This window comes from Humulus lupulus, chromosome 3 (assembly GCF_963169125.1).
Source record: "Humulus lupulus chromosome 3, drHumLupu1.1, whole genome shotgun sequence".
Classification (NCBI taxonomy): Eukaryota; Viridiplantae; Streptophyta; class Magnoliopsida; order Rosales; family Cannabaceae; genus Humulus; species Humulus lupulus.
In genome coordinates, this window is record NC_084795.1 from 162,278,806 (window position 1) to 162,286,200 (window position 7,395).

The window sequence follows — 7,395 nt, forward strand, 5'->3', positions numbered from 1 at the left end:
TGCTGGAAAGATTAATATTAATGGATATAAAAATTGATTGATGCATGTTCTTAACTTTTATGTTCTAGAAATTGTGTTTATATAGGAATATGTAATCACCTTGCATGATTTTATAGGTTTGTGCTCAAATTGATATTCTTAACATTGGTTAGGCATAGGAATATGTTAATTAATGTAAGAATTGAACCTTATTTGCTTTGGAAAAAGAATTAAGACAAGTAGAAAACCTAGTCAACATTACCCAGAATGGCGACCGCATTGTTACCCGCATCTGTGCCCAGAATAGCATATTAGAGGGATTTGGTAGCTCTAACATCCCGTCATTGCTTGATTAATCAATTACTTACTGTTTTAGCTTGGTTTTGGTTGTTTAGTTTACTTATTTATATTTTGTTTTTAATTTTAGTTCAATCAAACCTTATTCCTTATTTTTATTCCAAATTGTTGGGTTTTGGTCTTTACAATATCTTTCTTAAACAATCCCTGAGGAGACGATATTAAAATACTTACTATTATATTACTTGCATGCGATTATGTACACTTTCACATTAAATATCATAAGAAAATATCGCAACAAGTTTTTGGCGTCATTGCCGGGGATTGTTTAAAGTCATTTATTGTGAAATTAAGTGTCTAGCAATTTGGTGTAAATTCTTTTGTGCTAACTTGGGTGATTCTCGTGCAATTTCAGGTTTATACAGTGTTTGAACGATAATCAAGACCCTGAACTACTTCCCATTGATCTAGAAATCGAGCATACCTTTAGAAGAAGGCGAAAGATACAAAATGCTAAAACGGAAGTAGTAGTGATGGATGCTGAGCAAGGGGCTCCACAGGGAGCCGCTCAAGGGGTAGCAAATCTATCAGGAGTTGCTCATGATCCACCAGTAAATCTAGCAGGAGTTGCTCAAGATCGAGTAGATCAAGGGGGAGTAGCTGCCAACTATGGGCAAAATGCAATTATTGTGGTTGATGACAGAGATCGTGCTATTAGGCAATATGCTCTCCCCCTCTTCAATGTGCTCAATCCGGGCATCATTAGAACAGAAATTCAGGCAGCACAATTTGAATTGAAGCCAGTCATGTTCTAGATGCTTCAAACTGTGGGCCAGTTTAGTGGGATGCAAACAGAGGATCCTCACCTTCATCTTTGATTGTTCATTGAAGTGAGTGATTCATTCAAGCTGCCTAGAGTGACAGAGGATGCATTGAGACTAAAGTTGTTCCCATACTCTTTGCGAGACAGAGCTAGAGCTTGGTTGAACTCTTTGCCATCTGATTCTATGAGTACTTGGCAAGAGTTGGCTGAGCGGTTTTTGATGAAGTATTTTCCTCCAACTAAAAATGCCAAGCTCCACAATGAGATTACTTCATTTCAACAACTTGATGAAGAATCCTTATATGAGGCATGGGAGCGATTTAAGGAGTTGCTGCGCAAATGCCCTCACCATGGTATTCCTCATTGCATTCAGATGGAGACCTTCTATAACGGTCTCAATGCTCATACTAGGATGGTAGTTGATGCTTCAGCGAACAGGGCTCTTCTTGCTAAGTACTATAATGAGGCATATGAAATCCTTGAGAGAATATCCAACAAAAACTATCAGTGGCCCACTTCTAGATTGTCTACAGGTAGAAAGGTGACTGGTATTCATGATGTGGATGCCATCACTTCTTTGGCAGCCCAAGTGTCCTCTATTCTAATATGCTCAAGACAATGAATATGGGGATGAATCAATCAATGGGGCAGCCTATGGGGACACAATTTGGGCAAATGGAGAACATTTCTTGTGTGTATTGTGGTGAGGGTCATACTTTTGACAACTGTCCTTCCAATCCAGCAGCTGTGTGTTACATGGGGAATCAAAATAGGAACGGTCCTTATTCTAATTCCTACAACCCATCATGGAGGCAACATCCCAACTTTTCATGGAGTAATCAAGGGGCTGGTCCGAGCAGCTCATCTATGCATCCTAGACCTTCGTATCCACCGGGGTATCCACCACAAGCTCCACAACAAAAACCCCAACACATAGTGCAAGCTACTTCTTTGGAAGGCATGTTAAAGGATTACATGATGAAGGCAGATGCACTCATTCAAAGTCAAGCAGCATCTATGAGGAATTTGGAGAATCAAGTTGGGCAACTTGCCAATGAGCTTAGAAATAGACATCAAGGTGCTCTACTGAGTGATACTGAGAACCCAAGAGGTGTTGGCAAGGAACAATGCAAGGCCGTTACTTTGAGAAGTGGCAAGGAGTTAGAGCATTCTAAGAAAAATTCGGGGCATGAGGATGAGCCCTCTTCAATCCAAAATAACAGGAAAGCAAGCAAAGATGAAGAAAGATCTGATGTACTGGAATCTGCCTCTGCCCAGGATGCGGCCGCATCTAGAACACCGCAAAAGTCCCCAGAAATTCAAAAGCTTCCTCAACAGCTACCTTTTAGACAAAGGTTTCAAAAATAGAAGAAAGATGGACAATTTAAAAAATTCCTTGATATGTTGAGGCAGCTACATATTAACATTCCCCTTGTTGAAGCCCTAGAGCAAATGCCTAACTATGTGAAGTTCATGAAAGACATCCTTACAAAGAAGAGAAGATTGGGGGAATTTGAGACAGTGGCTCTTACCAAGGAATGCAGCTCATTCTTGCAAAACAAGCTCTCCCCGAAGATGAAAGATCCTAGGAGTTTCACCATTCCATGCACCATTGGTAATTCTTATTGTGGTGTGGCATTATGTGACATGGGTGCCAGTATAAATTGGATGCCTATGTCTGTGTATAGAAAATTGGGGATTGGTGAAATCCGGCCTACCACAGTGACTCTACAGCTTGCAGATAGATCTCTTGCTTATCCAGATGGGAAGATTGAGGATGTCTTGGTAAAAGTTGATAAATTCATTTTCCCCGCTGACTTTATTGTTCTAGACTATGAAGCAGATATAGAGGTGCCTATTATTTTGGGGAGGTCATTCCTTGCTACAGGTAGAACCTTGATAGATGTAGAAAAGGGGGAGCTCACAATGAGAGCTCAAGAAGAACAAGTCACTTTCAAGGTATTCAATCCTATACGTTCTCCAGATGAAGTAGGAGATTGTTTCTCTATTACTGTCAAAAACTCTAATATGGAGGAAGAGGTACCCATAAGGTATAGCAAGAAAGTTAGGACGAGGCCATCTCCTAAAGAATTTGAGAGCAACAATGAGCTAGGGGCAAGTATAAATAAGGCACCATCTCATTTGCAAGAGCCACATAGGAAGAAGAAAAAGAAAAAGAAAAAGAAGTGTGGTAGGAAAGCTCATTCCCAAAGGTTCGAAGTAGGCCAGCAGGTGTGTTTCTCTAATTCTCAAATGAAAGCAAGTTCCAGAAATCTAACATCAAGTTTCTCCGATTCATTCTTGATGATTAAAGTCTTTCCTTGTGGTGCATTGGACTTGCGTGATGAAATTTCAGGAAGAAAGTTGAAGGTGAAAGGGAAAGAACTTAAGTTTGGGGGTGGCGAGGTTAAGCAAAATAAGACCTCGCTCATGTTGAAGGATCCTTGAAGAAATTGTAGCAAATTGGATTGCTACAGTGTTAGGAGGATTAATTGTAAAGTAGCCCAATTCAATTAAAAAACAAACAAACAAACAAAGAGAGTTTAATTTATTTAGTTTTAGTTTTCTTAAGTTTCTTTTATTTTGATTTCTGCTTTCACTTGGTCTCTTGTGGGTAGTGTTTCTGTGTTTCAGGTGTAAGTGCATCAAAGGAAAAACGGGAAGCATTGGAATTGAAGTTTGGGGAGTGCTGGACTGATTTGGAAAAATTCTGGTTTAGCAATAGGAAATTTTTCTTCAATCTCCCAGTTGCGGTCAAATAATTGCTGTTGCATTTGTGGGCACAACTGGGCATATATAGAGCTAACATGGAAAGACCAAATGGTGGAAAATTTTTAAAGGGGGTTCCAGATTGAAATCTGTGGGCTCGAGAGATTGGGTCGTTGGCTCGGTGACTTGAGGGAGTTCTTTCTATCCTTTCTTAGCTTTATCTTAGTTTTTTTTTTTTGCTCGTTCTTAGTTGTCTTGTTGTTTTGAGTCGGTATTTCATTGTTGTTGTTTTTTTTTGTGTGTTGTCTTTTGCTTTATCACAGTTAGGACACTGTGATCTCTAAGTTTGGGGGAGCTGGTGTTCATTTTGTGATTTGTGATATTTTTTATTTTTTTTAATTTTTTTAGGTTTATTTTGTGTTTTGTATATGTGTGTTGTGTTTTGTAAAAGGAATTTTATTATTGTAGTAGTGCCTAAATTTTGGGGGATCATTGATGAACAAGAAAAAAAAAATTGCATCTTAGAGCGGATCTTAAGCATGTTTGGATTGGTTTGATTTAGGCATTAATTTGGCAAACCTTGGATTGTGAAAGTGTGTGATCTTAACTTGTGTGTGTGGCTTTATCATGATTCTTTGAAACTCTAAATAATGCTAATTGGTTGTGAGAGTCTAAGATCTTAGAATTTTCTTGTTAATTTCCTTGAGGCGAAATCGTAGGAGGCTTAGCAAACTAGAAATGACATAGGCACATTTTGTTGGATCGATTGAGCTTTTCTAGCCTACCCTTGAAAGTATTATCATTTGTTGCCCACTTTGAGCTTCTTGACCTATTCTTTGTTGATTCACCTTTATGCATTTAACCATATCCCTTCTCATGTTATAATTCTCATATTTTGTTCCCTAACTATCTCTAAACTTGGTTTGTCTTATAAGTTAAGTCTAAGTTTGGGGGTGGGATAAAAGGGGTGTATTTATATATTTCATATCAAAAAAAAAAACAAAACAAAACAAAAAAAGAAGAAGAAAAAAGAGAGAAAAGGTGTTTGTTTTATTTAGTTGTTTCATTATTTTTTGTTGTAAAATATATATATATATGTCCTAGTTATTTGAGTAAAAAAAAGGAAAGAAAGAGAAAAATCTAAAAAAAAAGTAAATATTCATTGTATTGGACATATATATATTGAAAAAAAAAATATTTATATATATATATACATTGAAATAAATGAAAGGGAGAGTGGGGTGAACTTGTGAGAAAAAGAAAGAGAAGAGGGTTGATCATTTGTACTACAAGGTTCTAAAGCAAACTAAGTTTGGAGGTTTTTTAGCCTAGAAATTCCCAAATTTCCATGCCCTTAGCCTAGCCTCATTACAATCTTAAAAAGACCTATCTATCTAGAATGCTAAGCTATTCTATATTAGTGGAGAGGAGTTAGAAAGTCAACATATGAGACCAGGATTAGGCTTGAGGACTGACTTTTAGTGTGATTTAAGGAATCGAAGAGGATTGAGAAGAGCTTGGTGCACACGCGTTGGGTCAAACACTTGGAACATGACTTGGTTGTCTTACTAATGTTTGAAAAAGGTTGGTTCATGCATGCTCAAGAAGTAAAAATCAGCTCATTTTAAATAAATTTCTGAGATCATTACCCCATAATTTAAGCATTATACGTCAAGAAATGATTCCTTTTCAATTTGTGGTTGTAAGTTTTGTTTTGTTGTCTTTGTGAGTGTCTTTTGTGTTGTATTTTTCTTTATTTACTTTGTTTTTGTTTTGTTGAGACATCACTCGAGGACGAGAAATGGTTTAAGTTTGGGGGTGTGATAACTCTACAACATAGAGTTATCTTAGTCACTTTTAGGCTTATAATTCAATGAGATTTGAGTGATATTTGTTCTTTTTGAGTTATTTTGTGTTTAATTTCACTTTATTTGTGTTTGTGTTAGTTTTGATAAGTTTAGTGTTTGATATTTATGAAAGGATTATAAATAGCTCATTAATAGGTGAAAAATTATCTTGTGAATAGAAGACTTGAAAAGGCTCACTTTGGTTTTTAGTTTCTTTTGTTGAGCAGGAAAACTCAGAAATGCAACCGCATTTATTTTAACCGCAATTCCTGGAGCTTTGCATGGATGACGTGGCTGCTCACTTAAGTGACTGCTGAAGTGGCATTTTTTGAGGAGGACAGCTGGAATTCATTAATCTACATCACCTTTGGGTCCCATAACAAGGGGTGCACGTGAGGAACAATGATTTTTCTGAATTTTTGAAGGAAACCCTAAGGAGGCAAAGGGGATATTACATATATTTTTTCTCTCTTTCCCCTTTTCATCATACCACCATTGGAAGAAAGAAACAAGCAGCCACCACCATGGGAGAGACCAGATTTTAAGCTTCAAGAAGGAGGAAAGAAAGTGCAAGGAAGAATGAGAAGAAGAGACAAATTCATATAGCTCTTAGTGTTTGGATTTTATTTTCTCTACTCTTTATCTTTGTATTTGAATTCCTTTAATTGATTCTCATGAAACTCATAGCTGAAATTATTATAATTGCTCTCTTGAATTTTAGTATGAACTAAACTTTTGTAGTTAGAGATGCTAATGAACTCTAATATGTAATTTTGGGTTTGTGGGTAATTTTAATGTTAAAGTTGTTTTGAGGTTTTGTTCAATCAATGGGTATTATTGTTTATACTTGCTCTATGTTTGGCCAACTTGAGTAGGTAATTAAATTGGTATTGATGCTGGAAAGATTAATATTAATGGATATAAAAATTGATTGGTGCATGTTCTTAACTTTTATGTTCTAGAAATTGTGTTTATATAGGAATATATAATCACCTTGCATGATTTTATAGGTTTGTGCTCAAATTGATATTCTTAACATTGGTTAGGCATAGGAATATGTTAATTAATGTAAGAATTGAACCTTATTTGCTTTGGAAAAAGAATTAAGACAAGTAGAAAACCTAGTCAACATTACCCAGAATGGCGACCGCATTGTTACCCGCATCTGTGCCCAGAATTGCATAATAGAGGGATTTGGTAGCCCTAACATCCCATCAATGCTTGATTAATCAATTGCTTACTGTTTTAGCTTGGTTTTGGTTGTTGAGTTTACTTATTTATATTTTGTTTTTAATTTTAGTTCAATCAAACCTTATTGCTTATTTTTATTCCAAATTGTTGGGTTTTGGTCTTTACAATATATTGCTTAAACAATCCCTGAGGAGATGATATTAAAATACTTACTATTATATTACTTGCATGCAATTGTGTACACTTGCACATTAAATATCATAAGAAAATATCGCAACAGGATGCGCGTCGTGGCTCAATGTTAGGGCGCCGCAGCGCCTGGGCACTTATGAAAATCCCTAGGCTCTCTGTCTGTGCAGCGCCGCTGCTCAAATGTAGGGGCCCCACGACTCAAATTGACTCCTGCAGAAAAACTTCATTTTTTTTTACAGTTTTATAGTTTTCACGAATTCCATGACTCATATTTACAATCTAAAGTCTAAAGGTCCAAAATTCTAAAGAAAACTAAACCAACATAAAAATTTAACACCAAACCAAAAACAACAAAAA

The 7,395-nt window shown here is 36.5% G+C and overlaps 1 non-coding gene across 1 annotated transcript; it reads right to left on the bottom strand.

Moving 5' to 3' along the window:
• Positions 1-1,349: 1,349 nt before the first annotated feature.
• LOC133827662 (small nucleolar RNA R71) lies at positions 1,350-1,456 on the bottom strand. Its single transcript, XR_009890313.1, has one exon. It is a non-coding gene; the product is annotated as a small nucleolar RNA R71 (small nucleolar RNA).
• Between the last annotated feature and the right edge of the window lie 5,939 nt (positions 1,457-7,395).